A 20102-nucleotide genomic window follows, 5' to 3' on the forward strand; every position below is an offset into this window, starting at 1 on the left:
AGATCTCCCTTACTTCAGACAAGACGGACATGCATAGCAACTCACATGATATTCAACAAAGAATAGTTGATGGCGTCCCCAGAAACATGGTTATCGCACAACAAGCAACTTAATAAGAGATAAAGTGCATAAGTACATATTCAATACCACAATAGTTTTTAAGCTATTTGTCCCATGAGCTATATATTGCAAAGGTGAATGATGGAATTTTAAAGGTAGCACTCAAGCAATTTACTTTGGAATGGCGGAGAAATACCATGTAGTAGGTAGGTATGGTGGACACAAATGGCATAGTGGTTGGCTCAAGTATTTTGGATGCATGAGAAGTAATCCCTCTCGATACAAGGTTTAGGCTAGCAAGGCTATTTGAAACAAACACAAGGATGAACCGGTGCAGCAAAACTCACATAAAAGACATATTGTAAACATTATAAGAATCTACACCGTCTTCCTTGTTGTTCAAAACTCAATACTAGAAATTATCTAGACTTTAGAGACCAAATATGCAAACCAAATTAGCAAGCTCTAGGTGTTTCTTCATTAATGGGTGCAAAGTATATGATGCGAGAGCTTAAACATGAGCACAACAATTGCCAAGTATCACATTATCCAAGACATTTTAGCAAATTACTACATGTATCATTTTCCAATTCCAACCATATAACAATTTAACGAAGAAGAAACTTCGCCATGAATACTATGAGTAAAGCCTAAGGACATACTTGTCCATATGCTACAGCGGAGCGTGTCTCTCCCCCACACAAGGAATGCTAGGATCCATTTTATTCAAACAAAACAAAAACAAAAACAAACCGACGCTCCAAGAAAAGCACATAAGATGTGATGGAATAAAAATATAGTTTCAGGGGAGGAACCTGATAATGTTGTCGATGAAGAAGGGGATGCCTTGGGCATCCCCAAGCTTAGACGCTTGAGTCTTCTTAGAATATGCAGGGGTGAACCACCGGGGCATCCCCAAGCTTAGAGCTTTCACTCTCCTTGATCATGTTGTATCATCTCCCTCTCTTGATCCTTGAAAACTTCCTCCACACCAAACTTAGAACAACTCATTAGAGGGTTAGTGCACAATCAAAATATACATGTTCAGAGGTGACACAATCATTCTTAACACTTCTGGACATTGCATAAAGCTACTGGACATTAATGGATCAAAGAAATTCATCCAACATAGCAAAAGAGGCAATGCGAAATAAAAGGCAGAATCTGTCAAAACAGAACAGTTCGTATTGACGAATTTTATTGGGGCACCAGACTTGCTCAAATGAAAATGCTCAAATTGAATGAAAGTTGCGTACATATCTGAGGATCACTCACGTAAATTGGCTTAATTTTCTGAGTTACCTACAGAGAATTTTGCCCAGATTCGTGACAGCAAAGAAATCTGTTTCTGCGCAGTAATCCAAATCTAGTATGAACTTTACTATCAACGACTTTACTTGGCACAACAAAACACTAAACTAAGATAAGGAGAGGTTGCTACAGTAGTAAACAACTTCCAAGACACAAAAATAAAAACCAAGTACTGTAGTAAAAACATGGGTTGTCTCCCATAAGCGCTTTTCTTTAACGCCTTTCAGCTAGGCGCAGAAAGTGTGTATCAAGTGTTATCAAGAGATGGTGCATCGTTATCATGAGCTCCCCCATCCGTAGTGGTACTAAGGGCTTTGTCAATTTTAGGCCTATAATAATACTTCTTTGGTTTAGGCACTTTAGAGACATACATAAACTTTTGCTCCTTACCCACATAAGCTTTCTCCTTATATTTAAGAGAAGAAAATGTTGAACCCAAGGTTCCCATAGCTTTTTCAAGTTCGTCAATCCTATTGCTTTGATCGTCATGGACAACACAAGTTCCTAGGACACTAATTCTTTCATCAATTCCTCCTAAGGATTTATCAAGTTCATCAGTTTTATCAAGTGACATTTCCAATTTAGCTTCAATACTTGGAAAAAATTTCTCTAAGGTTTCCAATTTTTTCATAACATCTTCAAGAGAGATTTCAGTTTTAACTTCATCAACAGGGGGTATTCCAAATAGACTCTCAATAATGCAGCTAGCTTCTAATGCAGGAGTACTTCGGAAGTTACCTTTCGCGAGACTATCAAGAACATACCTATTCCAGCTAGAGATACCAACATAAAAATTCCTGAGTAGGATAGTGGTGGAGTGTTTCTTAATGCACCTATTATGGGCATCACTAATTCTGTACCAAGCATCTCTTAAACATTCTCCCCCTCGTTGCTTAAACGTACGAACTTCAACTTCAGGATTACTCATTTTAGCAGTAGTAAATAAAGCAAACTAGATAAAGTAAATGCAAGTAACTAATTTTTTTTTTGTGTTTTTGATATAGCAAACAAGATAGCAAATAAAGTAAAGCTAGCAACTAATTTTTTTGTGTTTTGATATAATGCAGCAAACAAAGTAGTAAATAAAACTAAGCAAGACAAAAACAAAGTAAAGAGATTGGGATGTGGAGACTCCCCTTGCAGCGTGTCTTGATCTCCCCGGCAACGGCGCCAGAAATTTGCTTGATGCGTGTAGTTGACACGTCCGTTGGGAACCCCAAGAGGAAGGTGTGATGCGCACAGCGGCAAGTTTCCCTCAGTAAGAAACCAAGGTTTAATCGAACCAGTAGGAGTCAAGAAGCACGTTGAAGGTTGATGGCGGCGGGATGTAGTGCGGCACAACACCAGAGATTCCGGCGCCAACGTGGAACCTGCACAACACAACCAAAGTACTTTGCCCCAACGAAGCAGTGAGGTTGTCAATCTCACCGGCTTGCTGTAACAAAGGATTAACCGTATTGTGTGGAAGATGATTGTTTGCAGAAAACAGTAAAACAAGTATTGCAGTAGATTGTATGCGATGTAAAGAATAGGACCGGGGTCCACAGTTCACTAGAGGTGTCTCTCCCATAAGATAAACAGCATGTTGGGTGAACAAATTACAGTTGGGCAATTGACAAATAGAGAGGGCATGACCATGCACATACATATTATGATGAGTACTGTGAGATTTAATTGGGCATTACGACAAAGTACATAGACCGCTATCCAGCATGCATCTATGCCTAAAAAGTCCACCTTCAGGTTATCATCCGAACCCCCTCCAGTATTAAGTTGCTAACAACAGACAATTGCATTAAGTATTGCGCGTAATGTAATCAGTGACTACATCCTCGAACATAGCACCAATGTTTTATCCCTAGTGGCAACAGCACATCCATAATCTTAGAGGTTTCTCTCACTCCCCCAGATTCACGGAGACATGAACCCACTATCGAGCATAAATACTCCCTCTTGGAGTTACTAGCATCAACTTGGCTAGAGCATCTACTAATAACGGAGAGCATGCAAGATCATAAACAACACATAGACATAACTTTGATAATCAACATAACAAGTATTCTCTATTCATCGGATCCCAACAAACGCAACATATAGAATTACAAATAGATGATCTTGATCATGTTCGGCAGCTCACAAGACCCGACAATTAAGCACAATGGGGAGAAGACAACCATCTAGCTACTGCTATGGACCCATAGTCCAGGGGTGAACTACTCACTCATCACTCCGGAGGCGACCATGGCGGTGAAGAGTCCTCCGGGAGATGAATCCCCTCTCCGGCAGGGTGCCGAAGGCGATCTCCTGAATCCCCCGAGATGGGATTGGCGGCGGCGGCGTCTCTGGAAGGTTTTCCGTATCGTGGCTCTCGGTACTGGGGGTTTCGCGACGGAGGCTTTAAGTAGGCGGAAGGGCAGGTCAGGGGGCCACACGAGGGGCCCACACTATAGGTCGGCGCGGCCAAGACCTGGGCCGCGCCGCCCTATAGTATGGCCACCTCGTGGCCCCACTTCGTCTCCTCTTCGGTCTTCTGGAAGCTGCGTGGCAAAATAGGACCCTGGGCGTTGATTTCGTCCAATTCCGAGAATATTTCGTTACTAGGATTTCTGAAACCAAAAACAGCAGAAAACAGCAACTGGCTCTTCGGCATCTTGTTAATAGGTTAGTTCCAGAAAATGCACGAATATGACATAAAGTGTGCATAAAACATGTAGATAACATCAATAATGTGGCATGGAACACAAGAAATTATCGATACGTCGGAGACGTATCACATACTACAACATGCAGTGGTATGCAGGGTCACCACAGAACCGCCCCAAACAAACGGGAACAACGCTTAAGTACCTCTACAGGCTCAGAAGGGTCGACGAAGAAAGCATCTACCATCTCGCCAAGAGTCTTGTCCTGCTTCATCTTCAGGAATATCATCGAGAATAACCTCGACAATGCTCCCTTGGTTTTTTGCAAGAGTCCAAGGACTTGGATATTGGACTCAGTAGCGAATGACAGGGCATCGGATATGGAATCCTCCCGAAGCTTGCGGGCTCGATTTATGGTCACATTGGCAACACCTGGAAGAAAATAGATAAGCAATCTGGAGGAAAGTATTGGAAAAATAACATTCACGGACGAACTTACTCAACAAGTTTGCAATGGATTCACGGAGGACGCCTTCTTTTTCATCGACTGCAATAGCAGCCTCGCGTCTAGCATCCTGCTCATCCTTCATCTTCTGCTTCAGCTTCTTCAGTTCATCTTTCAGCAAGATGTTCTCATTTTGAGCATCGGCTGCGAGCTTGTTAGCCTCCAGCACTTCGTCAGCCGAAGTCTTGATGGTCTTTCGAAGATGAGCATTCTCAGACTCCAGACGTGTGAATTGATCAGCAAAATCTGCCACAGCGTCAACTGTGGCATAAATTGGCTGCAAGGCAAAGGTCAAGAAACCTCAGTTAAATATGGAAATCCACCGTAAAAGAAGAAAGCCAAGTTAAATAAATCGCTTACATGGTCGCGGGCAGCTGGTGAAACGGGGGCGTTGCCAGAAGGAATGACCTTCGACACCGGAATCTTCACCACGACCATCCTTGAGGGCGGCGTCGGTTCGGCAGGCGAAGGATTCGATTCCTTGGCTGACTCGGATTTCTCGGAGACTAACTTAGCCCTCTTTGCGAGAGGAACATCATCGTCATCGTCAGAGCTGCTTGAAAAGCAAGGACGTTCATCATGCAGAATAAAGAAAGCTAGTTACGAAGAGAAAAATAGATACTCACAGGTCTAAGTCATCCTCGACAGCAAAAAAAAACCTGTCGAACTTTTCGCAGCAGGGGGAGGCGATGCAGTTTCGTCGGCATCATCATCTTGTCCGCCAAGACTCGATTCAACAGTTGTGATCAGGTCCTCATTTATCCTCCTGCACCGCCTGCTCCTGGTAAGAACATCGTCCTCGGGGGCTTCGTCCCCTTGGACGTCGCTGTCCTCAAGAACGTGCTAAGCATCCTCGGTCTCCTCGGAGTCACCATCGTCATCCTCTAGTTCTACACCACTTTCGGGTGTGGGAGGATATCATTGAGCCACGATGGAGGCCTGTCGACAGGTGAAAAATTATTAGAAGATCTGAGGACGGAATAATAATGGCAATCAAAGAAAATGCAGTAGAGGTTACCTCGGCCGGAAGATGCTTGAGATCATATGGAAGGCGAGCTGAAGTCAGGACAATGTTGTCCTTCATACTGAAGCAAGTAAGACGACGCACCTCGTCGCGAAGCTGGTCATCCGACAGGTCGACTGAGTTGACTCTCGACTTGTCATCCTTGCCGATATACATCCACAACTGGTGGGGCCGGGACATCAGTGGTTACACCCGACATTTTAGGAACACTGAGACTACCTCAGTGCCGCACATCGTTAAGCCTCCAGTGTTCTTCAGGTCTACAACATGTTTGAGCAGCTTGTCAGCTATGGCGCTTTCTTTGGGAGACAGGATATTCCGCCAGGATTTCTTCGGCTGGGCCACCAGAACGTCCTCAAATGGCGGAAGGTTGGAGCGCCGCCCAGATGCAGGGATATCTCGCAGGTAGAACCATTTATGATGCCAGTCATGGACGGATTCTTTCATCGGGAAGTTGAAGTAATGAACCTCCTTTCTAACAACAAAACCAACGCCACCAACAACAGGAGGGCCACTGTTGTCATTGTGGTGCTTGACATAGAAGATTTTCCTCCATAGACCCCAATGGGGATCAGTGCCGAGGAAAGCTTCACAAACAGTGATGAAAACGGAGAGATGAAGAATGGAATTTGGGGTCAGCTGCCAGAGCTGGATCCCGTAGAAAAACAAAAGGGAATGAATAAATTCGTGGGCAGGAAGAGAAAGCCCACGAAACATGAAGGCGACGAACATAACAGTGAAGCCCTTGGGAGGCTTTGGGCGAGAAGATGGACCTGGAAGACGAATGTCTTTGTCGGATGAAGAGATGAGGCCGAGGGTGCGCAGCTTGTTCGCCTCGCGGTTGGAAATGGTGGAGGCGCCCCAATCGCGGCTGACCTTGGTTGCGCCTGATGCGCTGGTGCTCTTCTTCTTGCCCATGGCGTCCGGAGCTCTTGAGAGAAGGAGCAGAGGTGAAAAGAAAGGCTGGGGAAGGAGATGAGCAGTGTGGAAGCGTAAAAAGTAAAAACAATGGGAAGGCCCCTTATTTATATCATGAGACTGATGGGAAATCGTGGCCATAACTCCAAAGCCATCGTGGGAGGTGGACGACATCTAGTCGTACACGTGTCGCTCTAATGAGAACGGAACCGGCGGCCCATTATTCCCACGATGTGCGGAAATCAAGGAGGCGCGTCAGTTAATGCGCATGCACTGGTCATTTCCTAAAAACTGCCCGCGCAGAACTAGGGTGGGCCTGTCAGGTCACATCTTGTCAATCAAACCATAGCAGTGGTGACATAATCAGTGATGTCATGGAACGTGTCGACTCTAATTGAAGCATCCGAAGAAATATTGAAATCATTGAGTGGATCAACTTGAGTCTATGCACGGTTGCAAAGATCCGCACCTAGACTTGGGGGCTACTCCCATCGGGAGCGCTGGATGCGCACCCGATAAATTTGAACTTGAAGATCGAATCGTTCAGCTCGAGTCTGCACCCGGTCGCAAGCGCCCGCGCTCAGACTCGGGGGCTACTCCCATCGGGAGCGATGGATGCGCACCGACAAACTTTTTTGCACTCCAGGATCATGCCCGGGGACTTGATTCTGTGTAGGGTAACGTTGTTTTGCCATCGGCAGTTAACCAGCAAAGCTTGGCACGTTACTCAATATCCTTTACGCGTTAAAAACCTTGCTTAAAATATTGAAGCCCCGATGCAAATGTATCGGATGACCTATGAAGACTTGCAGAAAGCTTCGGCAGAAGAAAACATTCGAGTGGCACAACTTGAGTCTACGCACGGATTGCAAGCATCCGTACCTAGACTCGGGGGCTACTCCCATCGGGAGCGCTGGACGCGCACCCGATAAAAAGAGATAATGCTGTTACAAGGAGAACAAGAATTATCAAGAGAGAAGAACATTCGGTGGAGGTATGCTTTAGTCTCTACCCGAAATATCTTCGGCTAGACTCTCGGGGGCTACTGACATGGGAATTACCCTTCGGGTAACTGTTATTGCCCTATCCTGTATGGCCCAACTGGAGGCCCATGAAGACACCCGATGGCAAGGTGGGCCACTACGTCGGTGCTGAAGAAGATTCCTTGAAAAACAAGACGAAGAGGAATCAAACAAGGAAAGTTTAGAGCTAGGGTCTTTTGTAACCTAGCCGTAATCGGACAGATCTCTTGAGAGCTGGCCCCCTATATAAGGGCCAGGAGAGGGGCTGCCGAGAAACACAATCAATCTTAGCAACTTTAGCCACCGCAAGTCTAGAGCTAGGTCCACGTAGAACTTAGCCTCTCGACGAGATCGCAGCCGAAACCTTCGGCACCCCATTGTAACCCGATATTTTCATAATCAAGATCAGACAGGCTGGACGTAAGGGTTTTACGTCATCGAGGGTGCCGAACCTGGGTAAATCGCTCTCCCCGCTTGTCTGTTAACAGATGTCTAGTGTCAGCCTACAGGATTCCATCAACCCTAAGCCCCAAACGGAGGTCATTGCCGAGGAGTACCCTCGACAGAGAGGGAGAGGGCTGGCCACCTCTTGAGCCGCACCACCAAAGGGCACCCAAGGCCGGCGCCCAAGTGCCCCCTCTCCCAAACCCTAGCCACTCCCCTCCTCTATCCTCTCCCGCGGTGCTGACGGCGAAGCGCTGCCGGAGATCTCCACCACCACCGTCACCATGACGTCTGATACGTCTCCGACGTATCGATAATTTCTTATGTTCCATGCCACATTATTGATGATATCTACATGTTTTATGCATACTTTATGTCGTTTTTATACGTTTTCCGGAACTAACCTATTGACGAGATGCCGAAGGGCCAGTTGCTGTTTTCTGCTGTTTTTGGTTTCAGAAATCCTAGTAAGGAAATATTCTCGGAATCGGACGAAATCAACACCGAAGATCTTAGAATTCCCGGAAGCTTCCAGAGCACCAAAGAAGGGCCAGAGGGGAGCCAGGGGGGCCCCACCCCACAGGGCGGCGCGGCCAAGGGGGGGCGCGCCCCCCTAGTGTGTGGGCCCCCTGTGGCCCCTCCGACTCCGCCTCTTCGCCTATTTAGTCGTCCCTGACCTAAATCCTCGACCCCGTTCGACAAAACCAGAGAAAACCATCCAGAGCCGCCGCCATCGCGAAACTCCAATTCGGGGGACAGAAGTCTCTGTTCGACGCCGCCGGGACGGGGAATTGCCCCCGGAGTCATCTCCACCGCCGTCTCCACCGCCATCTTCACCGCCATCGCTGTCTCCATGATGAGGAGGGAGTAATTCACCCCCGGGGCTGAGGGCTCCGCTGTAGCTATGTGGTTCATCTCTCTCTTTGTGATCTAGTTGAATATCATCTATGTGCTACTCTAGTGATGTTATTAAAGTAGTCTATTCCTCCTCCATGATGTAATGTTGACAGTGTGTGCATCATGAAGTACTTGGTATATGCTATGATTGTGATCGCTTGTAGATTATGAAGTTAACTATTACTATGATGGTATTGATGCGATCTATTCCCCCTTTCATAGCTGATGTTGACAGTGTGCATGCTATGTTAGTACTCGGTATAATTGTGTTGATCTATCTTGCACTCTAAGGTTATTTAAATATGAATATCGAATATTGTGGAGCTTGTTAACTCCGGCATTGAGGGTTCGTGTAATCCTACACAATTAGTGGTGTTCATCATCCAACAAGAGAGTGTAGAGTGGTTCTATTGTGTGATCATTGTTGAGAGTGTCCACTAGTGAAAGCGGGATCCCTGGGCCTTGCTTCCAAGCATCGAATCTCCGTTTGTTTACTGTTTTGTTGCGTGTTTACTCGCTGCCATATTTTATTCAGATTGCTATTACCACTCATACTCATCCATATTACTTGCATCTCACTATCTCTTCGCCGAACTAGTGCACCTATACATCTGACAAGTGTATTAGGTGTGTTGGGGACACAAGAGACTTCTTGCTTTGTGGTTGCAGGGTTGCTTGAGAGGGATATCTTTGACCTCTTCCTCCCTGAGTTCGATAAACCTTGGGTGATCCACTTAAGGGAAACTTACTGCTGTTCTACAAACCTCTGCTCTTGGAGGCCCAACACTGTCTACAAGAATAGAAGCTCCCGTAGACATCAAGCACTTTTCTGGCGCCGTTGCCGGGGAGGAAAGGTAAAAGGTACTCACACTCCGGATCTCGGCCACCAAGCTATTTTCCGCCGTTGTAAGTACTCGAAGCTATTTCCTTTAGATCCTGCAATTGCATCTTTTTGTTTCTTGTTTTACACTAGTTTGGTATAATGGAATACAACTATGAGCTTTTTAATTTATTTCCTAAGTTAAGACATGAATTGTGTGATGCGAAAATTAAAGAACCTATGGAGCCTCAATTGCATGCTAGTAGCAATGTTATTAGTATGAACGCAATCACTGCTAATGCTATGGATAAGTCTAAGCTTGGGGAAGCTAGTTTTTGTGATCTTTTTAGTTTCCCATCTTTAGGGGAGAGAATTTGTTCTGATAATGCTTTATCTCCCATATGCGATAACTCTAATGATGCTTGTGATATTTTAAATCCACCTACTGCAAGTACTGCTTTCAAGATACCCATGAAAATTATTGGACATGTTATTGATAACCGTTATGAAGGGGATGGAACTGTCCATCCTGGCGATCATTTACTGTTTTTGCATGAATTATGCGGGTTATTCAAGTGTGCAGGTATCTCTATGGATGAAGTAAGGAAGAAGCTATTCTCTGTTTATTTATGCAGTAAAGCGGCGCATTGGTATAAATTGTTGAAGAATAGTCATTCTCTTGGTTGGGAGGAAATTGTATCTCTCTTTTACTCTAAATTTTATCCTCCTTATGAAGTGCATATTGATAGGAATTATATTTATAACTTTTATCCTCGTGATGAAGAGAGTATTTCTCAAGCGTGGGGGAGATTGAAGTCACTAATGCTCAAATGTCCCATTCATGAGCTCCCCCGTAATGTTATTATTAATAATTTTTATGCAAGACTTTCAGGACATCACAAGGACTATCTAGATGCCTGTTCGGAGGGATCTTTCACAAGCAAGGAGGTTGAAGCTAGGTGGGATCTTCTTGATCGGATTGAGGAGAAGGCTGAAGGATGGGAGAACAACAAAGGTGAAGAGTCAGGTATAAATTATGATTATGAATGCATTGAAGCTTTTATGGATACTGATAAATTTCGAGATATGAGTGCTACTTATGGTCTTGACTCTCAAGTTGCTGCAAATCTTTATAAAGCCTTTTCTTCTCATTTTGAATTGCCTAAGAAGAATTTTGATAAGTATCATGAACCTTTTAAAGAGGCTTGCATGAAGAATGAAATTGTTGTTAATGATTGCAATAATCATGCTCAAACTCCTAAGAATGCTATTTCCTATAAGCATGTTATTTTTTGTGGAATGCATAGACCTTGTGGAATTAATCAAATCAAAGATGAATATTGTATCCATCATATTAATGAAAAAACTAGGAAGTGGTTTAGGGCTCTAGATGATCTTGGTAAAAAAGTGTGTGCCCTCTATCCTTTTATTTGTGAACTTTGCCAACAAATTGGTATTGTGATGATGAAATTACTCCTAATCAGCATGATGAACTTACTTTATTTTTGTGGCGTGAAGAGCTCTCAAGAAAAATCTCTTTGTTACATATGAGTGATCTTGATATTGATGACGTCCTGCATGGGTGTTTTTCTTATTGCATTGATAATAGCCATACAAATACTTACATACAAAATATTTTAGAAGATGACACCTTGCCAAAATATGATAGGACCACTGTGTGTTTTGAACTAATCAACGAAAAGGAGGAATCCTCCCAAGTTTCTTCTATTGTTTCTGAAAGTAAATCAGGTTATGCGGACAAGCCACCCTTCAAGCCTCTTCCTCCTAAAGAAGGGAATGAGGAGAAGGAAGAGAAGAAGAAGAAGAAGGGAACGAAGAAGAAGAAGAAGACGAAGGAGAATAAAGAGAAAGAGGTAACGGCATATCCCCGCGTGAATGAGATAACGCTAGGTAACCGTAAGTATGTTGCTCCTAATGATTATTATGATAATGAATCTGAATACAATGATCTTCCTATGCCCTTTACATACATTAGTGATCATAATTTGAATGAGCACACTACTTTTGATATTGCAAATCTCTGGGAAACTAATTCTGAAAATGATGATGATAATAATTGCCATAGTATCAGTGCTATCCATGCTTTCTCCCATAATGATATAGAAAGATCTAAGCTTGGGGAAGAGGTGTTTGAAAATCCTTTTGCTACTGATCATTATGTGTTTGATACATCTCCTTCTAATAACAATGATGGTATGGTCACAGATAAACCGATGATTGTGAAAGATAACTATTCTATTTCTTATGATGACACTGTGCCTCCGACCTTTGATGATTATTATAAAGAATGCTATGATATAGGTTATAACTATCCTTATGAAACTTGTCATAGTCATGATTGGATTACCAAAAACAATTCCCTTAATATGCAACTTGTTTACCATGTTCAAATTCTTGATAATAATCTTGCTCCAATTACTATAAATGAGAAGAACTCTCCTTATGCCAAAATTAATGATACTTCTATGCATATGAACCATGATAAGAATGTTTTAAGTGATGGGTATATTGTGGATTTCATCAATGATGCTACTGAAAGTTATTATGAGAGAGGGAAACATGGTTATATGCATCTTAATAATATTAAGTTTCCCCTCTTTATGTTGAGAATCTTGAAGTTACTCGTGTTTTATCCTCTTATGCTTGTCACTTTGTTCTTCATGAATTCATTCGTGTATAAGATTCCTTTGCATAGGAAATGGGTTAGACTTAAATGTGTTTTGAATTTGCCTCTTGATGCTCTCTTTTTGCTTAAAATACTATTTCTTGCGAGTGCATCATTAAAACTGTTGAGCCCATCTTAATGGCTATAAAGAAAGAACTTCTTGGGAGATAACCCATGTGTTTATTTTACTATAGCAACTTTGTTTTATATTTGTGTCTTCGAAGTTGTTATTACTGTAGCAACCTCTCCTTATCTTTATTTTATTGCATTGTTGTGCCAAGTAAAGTCTTTGATAGTAAGGTTCATACTAGATTTGGATTACTGCGCAGAAACAGATTTCTTGCTGTCACGAATCTGGGCTTAATTCTCTGTAGGTAACTCAGAAAATTATGCCAATTTACGTGAGTTATCCTCAGATATGTACGCAACTTTCATTCAATTTGAGAATTTTCATTTGAGCAAGTCTGGTGCCTCTTTAAAATTCGTCTTTACGGACTGTTCTGTTTTGACAGATTCTGCCTTTTATTTCGCATTGCCTCTTTTGCTATGTGGGATGGATTTATTTGTTCCATTGACTTCCAGTAGCTTTGAGCAATGTCCAGAAGTGTTAAGAATGATTGTGTCACCTCTGAACATGTGAGTTTTTGATTATACACTAACCCTCTAATGAGTTTGTTTCGAGTTTAGTGTGGAGGAAGTTTTCAAGGGTCAAGAGAGGAGGATGATACAATATGATCAAGAAGAGTGAAAGCTCTAAGCTTGGGGATGCCCCGGTGGTTCATCCCTGCATATTTCAAGAAGACTCAAGCATCTAAGCTTGGGGATGCCCAAGGCATCCCCTTCTTCATCGATAAATTATCAGGTTCCTTCTCTTGAAACTATATTTTTATTCGGTCACATCTTATGTACTTTACTTGGAGCATTTGTATGTTTTTGTTTTTGTTTTTGTTTGAATAAATGTTTGTGTGGGAGAGAGACATGCTCCGCTTGTTCATATGAACACATGTGTTCTTAGCTTTTAATTTTCATGGCGAAGGTTGAAACTGCTTCGTTAAATTGTTATATGGATGGAATCGGAAAATGATACATGTAGTAATTGGTAAAATGTCTTGGATAATGTGATACTTGGCAATTGTTGTGCTCTTGTTTAAGCTCTTGCATCATATACTTTGCACCTATTAATGAAGAAATACATAGAGCTTGCTAAAATTTGGTTTGCATAATTGGTCTCTCTAAGGTCTAGATAATTTCTAGTAAAGAGTTTGAACAACAAGGAAGACAGTGTATAGTCTTATAATGTTTACAATATGTCTTTTATGTGAGTTTTGCCGCACCGCTTCATCCTTGCGTTTGTTTCAAATAAACCTTGCTAGCCTAAGCCTTGTATCGAGAGGGAATACTTCTCATGCATCCAAAATCCTTGAGCCAACCACTATGCCATTTGTGTCCACCATACCTACCTACTACATGGTATTTCTCCGCCATTCCAAAGTAAATTGCTTGAGTGCTACCTTTAAATTTCTATCCTTTACCTTTGCAATATATAGCTCATGGGACAAATAGCCTAAAAACTATTGTGGTATTGAATATGTACTTATGCACTTTATCTCTTATTAAGTTGCTTGTTGTGCGATAACCATGTTCCTGGGGACGCCATCAACTACTCTTTGTTGAATATCATGTGAGTTGCTATGCATGTCCGTCTTATCTGAAGTAAGGGAGATTTACCGCTAGAATGGTTAGAGCATGCATAATGTTAGAGAAGAACATTGGGCCGCTAACTAAAGCCATGATCCATGGTGGAAGTTTCAGTTTTGGACAAATATCCTCAATCTCATAGGAGAAAATTAATAATTGTTGAATGCTTAAGCATTAAAGAGGAGTCCATTATCTATTGTCTATGTTGTCCCGGTATGGATGTCTAAGTTGAGAATAATCAATAGCGAGAAATCCAATGCGAGCTTTCTCCTTAGACCTTTGTACAGGCGGCATAGAGGTACCCCTTTGTGACACTTGGTTAAAACATATGCATTGCGATGATAATCCAGGTAATCCAAGCTAATTAGGACAAGGTGCGGGCATTATTAGTATACTATGCATGAGGCTTGCAACTTGTAGGATATAATTTACATAACACATATGCTTTATTACTACCGTTGACAAAATTGTTTCTTGTTTTCAAAACCAAAGCTCTAGCACAAATATAGCAATCGATGCTTCCCTCTGCGAAGGGCCATTCTTTTACTTTTATGTTGAGTCAGTTCACCTATTTCTCTCCATCTCAAGAAGCAAACACTTGTGTGAACTGTGCATTGATTCCTACATACTTGCATATTGCACTTGTTATATTACTCTACATTGACAACTATCCATGAGATATACATGTTACAAGTTGAAAGCAACCGCTGAAACTTAATCTTCCTTTGTGTTGCTTCAATACCTTTACTTTGATTTATTGCTTTATGAGTTAACTCTTATGCAAGACTTATTGATGCTTGTCTTGAAGTACTATTCATGAAAAGTCTTTGCTATATGATTCATTTGTTTACTCATGTCATTTACCATTGTTTTGATCGCTGCATTCATTATATATGCTTACAATAGTATGATCAAGGTTATGATGGCATGTCACTCCAGAAATTATCTTTGTTATCGTTTACCTGCTCGGGACGAGCAGGAACTAAGCTTGGGGATGCTGATACGTCTCCGACGTATCGATAATTTCTTATGTTCCATGCCACATTATTGATGATATCTACATGTTTTATTCATACTTTATGTCGTTTTTATGCGTTTTCTGGAACTAACCTATTGACGAGATGCCGAAGGGCCAGTTGTTGTTTTCTGCTGTTTTTGGTTTCAGAAATCCTAGTAAGAAAATATTCTCGAAATCGGACGAAATCAACACCGAAGATCTTAGAATTCCCGGAAGCTTCCAGAGCACCGAAGAAGGGCCAGAGGGGAGCCAGGGGGCCCACCCCACAGGGCGGCGCGACCAAGGGGGGGCGCGCCCCCCTAGTGTGTGGGCCCCCTGTGGCCCCTCCGACTCCGCCTCTTCGCCTATTTAGTCGTCCCTGACCTAAATCCTCGACCCCGTTCGACAAAACCAGAGAAAACCATCCAGAGCCGCCGCCATCGCGAAACTCCAATTCGGGGGACAGAAGTCTCTGTTCCGGCACGCCGCCGGGACGGGGAATTGCCCCCGGAGTCATCTCCACCGCCGTCTCCACCGCCATCTTCACCGCCATCGCTGTCTCCATGATGAGGAGGGAGTAATTCACCCCCGGGGCTGAGGGCTCCGCTGTAGCTATGTGGTTCATCTCTCTCTCTTTGTGATCTAGTTGAATATCATCTATGTGCTACTCTAGTGATGTTATTAAAGTAGTCTATTCCTCCTCCATGATGTAATGTTGACAGTGTGTGCATCATGAAGTACTTGGTATATGCTATGATTGTGATCTCTTGTAGATTATAAAGTTAACTATTACTATGATGGTATTGATGCGATCTATTCCCCCTTTCATAGCTGATGTTGACAGTGTGCATGCTATGTTAGTACTCGGTATAATTGTGTTGATCTATCTTGCACTCTAAGGTTATTTAAATATGAATATCGAATATTGTGGAGCTTGTTAACTCCGGCATTGAGGGTTCGTGTAATCCTACACAATTAGTGGTGTTCATCATCCAACAAGAGAGTATAGAGTGGTTCTATTGTGTGATCATTGTTGAGAGTGTCCACTAGTGAAAGCGGGATCCCTGGGCCTTGCTTCCAAGCATCGAATCTCCGTTTGTTTACTGTTTTGTTGCGTGTTTACTCACTGCCATATTTTATTCAGATTGCTATTACCACTCATACTCATCCATATTACTTGCATCTCACTATCTCTTCGCCGAACTAGTGCACCTATACATCTGACAAGTGTATTAGGTGTGTTGGGGACACAAGAGACTTCTTGCTTTGTGGTTGCAGGGTTGCTTGAGAGGGATATCTTTGACCTCTTCCTCCCTGAGTTCGATAAACCTTGGGTGATCCACTTAAGGGAAACTTACTGCTGTTCTACGAACCTCTGCTCTTGGAGGCCCAACACTGTCTACAAGAATAGAAGCTCCCGTAGACATCAACGTCATGCTGGTGGGATTCTGAGGAGGCTCTACTACATCCGCTAGCCACTGGAACGGGGAGAAGGACGTCGCCATCAACACCGTACATGTGATCGAGTGTAGAGGTGCTGCCCGATTGTGGCACCGTCAAGATCTTCTACGCCGCTTTTGAAAGTGGCAACTGATCGACTACATCCACCACGAGATTTATCTCATTAACGCTTAGCGATCTTCGAGGGTATGTTGATCTTCACCTTGTTGCTACCATCTACTAGATTAGGTCTTGGCTTGTTATTCGTTCTTGCGGTAGGAAACTTTTTTTTTCTATGCTACGAATCCCTACAGGATCATCTAACCATGTCGCATATGCACTTCCTGGAATCATTGTCTCATTATCCATAATGACTCGGGGGCCCGTCCGGCGTGCTTTTCTCTTCATATTGCGCTCCTTCATCTTGTTATCCTTTTTTCGGTTCCTCCTCTTTCTTGTTCAATTAATCCAATGCTGCCGCATGATTTGCTATAATCTCCAAGCTTTTCCGATAGTATGTACCGTCAAATGCTAGAATCATTGGTAGATTTCCCTCTTTCTGTAGCTTCACTTTTCCCATATGTTTTATATCGTATGTGTTATCTCCTTCAACTTTCATCACCTCGATCATGACATACTGAAGGGTTATGAACACTCTAACCAGTGTGTCCACATCATAACCATCAAAGTATTGTTCAACCGACTCAGTTAATTCCTTTAGTGTGGTAGGTGCATACTGTAGGGATTGTATGGAGCTGAAAAAGCCAAGATCTAGGGCATTCAAGTCAGGTGAGTTTGGAGGCTGTTGCAGCAACTTAATGTCCCGTCCAGATTCTTTGACAACAGCTAGGAAAATTGGATCATTTGGAAGAACGTGTGTTCATGCACTGTCTTGCTGGATAAAGATGGTTCCCTCATTGTCCGGCCATAGATATGCAATTGCTGAAATTACCTTTTCACAAAGGAATTCCCTCATTACGGTTTCTAGTAACTATGATGGTCTTTAGTTCCATCGTTCCTTTCAATCTATTTTTGGAGTTGTACTTGGCTGTGGTTTCTTCAACAAATTAATGCCCAGATTCCGATTTTTCCATCAAACATGACTTTTTTTTTCTCATTGTGTCGGGGTTTGGCCACTGCAGTTAAGACCATAACTTTGCCTATACTGTTCTTGTTGTGAATAGTTCGCACGGGGTCTTGTTATTACGGCAGTAGATAGTATTTTCTGCTCCTCTTTGTCATGTCGAACCATTTTTCATCTATATAAACTATGTTCTCCATACTAAGGAACGATGGTTCTGCCTCTCATATTGTTGTTTGATCGATCATTGAAGTGCAAAATTTGAGTCCAGCAATCTTGTTTTCTGATTTCAATGCTGGTTTGAGGGTACTTTTATGTCGTCTTATTTTACCCCATTGAAACCTTCTCTGCAAGGTGGCATGAGCGACACCCAATTCCCTTGCGAGCGCCCTCAATGTCGACCTTTTGTTTAGAGGAATGGAAAGCATCCTTGACAAACCAAGATCTGCTCTCTTCCATCCACACCGCCCCTTCTTTTGATTTGACACATCAACCTCTAGCTCCTTTATCTCTTGTTCTCGTGCCTTTTTCCATATTCTTTATATTGTGCTGAGACTTGTTTTCAGAAGAGTAGCTACAAATTCTTTATCTGCCTTTTCAATTGACCTGTCATTGCGAAGAGCTTTCAATGCAATGTCTGCCGTGAATCTGTGACTATCAAGAAGCTCTCTACGGTGTGCATGCGCAACAGGTATTTGTACATCTTCGGCTTCGGGCATGTGTACATCTTCGGCTTCGAGTATTTGTACATCTTCTTCCTCTTCCTCTTCCTCGTGTGGATTAAAGTTAAGATCCAAATAAATCACCACTTGTGGAGGCAAGTTGAGATCTAGGTCCATCTCCTCTTGTTGTACCTGCACCAAAAGGAACAAAAAAATACCAGTAATGCATCAAAAGGAACAAAAAAAATATCAGTAATGAATGTGCAAGTGTGTGTCCCTTGTATTTTGGGTATTTCAACTAGGCCGATTCAGCGATTACTAGGCCGATTAATCGCTACTAGGGGCCTGCCGTGTCGATTACCATTAATCTCTTGTGTTAATCCTTTAGCCCGATTAATCGTACCGAAAGTCTGATTACTAGGTATGTTCCCGATTAACTACTGCACTTGGTCAAAAAAGTTAGAAACTTTTCAATGCATATAGTTAGTACATGCGCTACCCCTCCCCAATAAAGTAGGTTTTACAAAGCTCTCGCTTGATTGCAGCCTCTAACAGCTCGAATTCCGTTGTGGCCAACTAGTTCCTTGCCCTCCCAGACTAGTTACTCTGAGTTGCCTAGATACAGGAGCTCGACCACCTTGAGTAGATCGTGCAGGAGCTCAAGAGCGCCATCGATAGGTTAGGTGGTTGAGGTGTAAGAGGGATCGTACCCTAGGTAGGTGGTGGGAGAAGATAAACTTCAGAGGTGAGAGGATAAGAAGTGGAAAGAAACGCGGCTTCGACTAGTGGATCCTAATTCGCTCGTGACCTTGAAGATTAGGTCACGGTGGAGAAGCATACATGTTTTTTCTGAGATTTTAGGCTCTAGAAAAGTAGGGCCAGACATATAGAGGCTCATATACTATTATTTTTCTTATATAAACTGTTTTTACGTGCTAATTTGTGTAGGTTACGCCGATTAACAGCCGACCGATTAAATTAGTTAATCGTCCGAATTCCGATTAATCGCTACTCCCAAGCCAACCGAGCAGTTAACGATTACCGAATTCCTTACCATTGGTCTTTAGTGATAAATTTCTTGTCCAAAGTGATCTTGAGCTCCACAAGTAAAGGGTGAAAGCAGCTACTGTTCAAACTCGCGTTGATTTGGCTGTCTAGCATTTGAGTAGCTCATATCTTAGGCTTAATTAAGTTTATTCCAAGCAAATTTCATCTGTCTAGTGCTTTTACACCTTGTGATTGATGATCCTTACATATATGCTGAAACATAGGTGCACGTTTTTGTTATTTACCTGTTCACTGGATTTACGCTGGGAAGTGGTTTTCTACAAGGAATGCTCTGCCATTTTGTAGGATGAAGCACTGGATGATGTGCCCGAAGAGGAAGATGATAGGACCATCTGATAGAGAGCTCATGCGACCACCAAAGAAGTATCCAAGAGCGTTACGATTCCTGGTGAGAATATTGTACCTCATCTTTCTCATCAACCATGAAATGAATGTACCCTAAAACGCCTGATGCAATGTGTGGAAGTATCTACAAAGAGATTCTATCAACTTGAGTGGGGAGAAGCATACTTGTTAAAACATGAGTTCTTTTTATCTCATGTTAGCCTAAACTTGTTTTGCATTATCGTTTCTGTAAGTATTATAGAAGGTTAACTTGTTTTGCATCATCTCTTTAGCCAAATTATGCATACTGATAGCTCAGCCATCTACGGACAAGATAATTATGTGGGACATCTATACATGCTACAATGTCAATAGTCTGTATCCCTTATGGTTCTTCAGTTGATCTGACACTGACAGTTAAACGGCGTCATTCTGCTTAATCAGATTTGTTTGATAAACCTGGCTTATATCATGTTGTTTCACCTCATTCACCACTACTGTGG

The sequence above is a fragment of the Lolium perenne genome, chromosome 7 (genome assembly GCF_019359855.2).
Source record: "Lolium perenne isolate Kyuss_39 chromosome 7, Kyuss_2.0, whole genome shotgun sequence".
Taxonomy (NCBI): Eukaryota; Viridiplantae; Streptophyta; class Magnoliopsida; order Poales; family Poaceae; genus Lolium; species Lolium perenne.